The sequence below is a fragment of the Nannospalax galili genome, unplaced genomic scaffold (assembly GCF_000622305.1).
Source record: "Nannospalax galili isolate Female #2095 unplaced genomic scaffold, S.galili_v1.0 scaffold196, whole genome shotgun sequence".
NCBI lineage: Eukaryota > Metazoa > Chordata > Mammalia > Rodentia > Spalacidae > Nannospalax > Nannospalax galili.
In genome coordinates, this window is record NW_008337421.1 from 937,132 (window position 1) to 937,669 (window position 538).

Below are 538 nucleotides of genomic sequence, written 5' to 3' on the forward strand. Positions count from 1 at the left end.
AGAAACGACAGGAGAAAGCCTCACCAATAGGATGAATGAAATGGAAAACAGAGTATCAAGACTGGAAGATAATGTGGACGAATTAGACCACTGGAGCAAAGAATATGAAAAATTTAAGAAATCACAAGAATGAAATATGCAGGAATTGTGTGACACCATATAAAGACCAAATGTACAAATCATAGGCATACAGGAAGGAGAAGAATCCCAGGATAATGGCATGTACCAGATCTTCAACAGAATCGAAGAAAATTTCCCAAAATAAAAGAAAGACATGCCCATACAAATACAAGAAGCATATAGAACACCAAACACAGGAACAGAAAAGAAACTCCACGGCACATCATAGTAAAAACACTAAACACACAAAACAGACAACTCTGAAAGCTACAAAAGAGAAACAACAAATCACATATAAAGGAAAACCCGTTAGGATTACAGCTGACTTTTCAGTGCAAACTATGAAAGCCAGAAGAGCCTGGACCAAAGTATTCCCAGTGTTAAATGACCACAGATGCCAACCCAGATTACTATATCC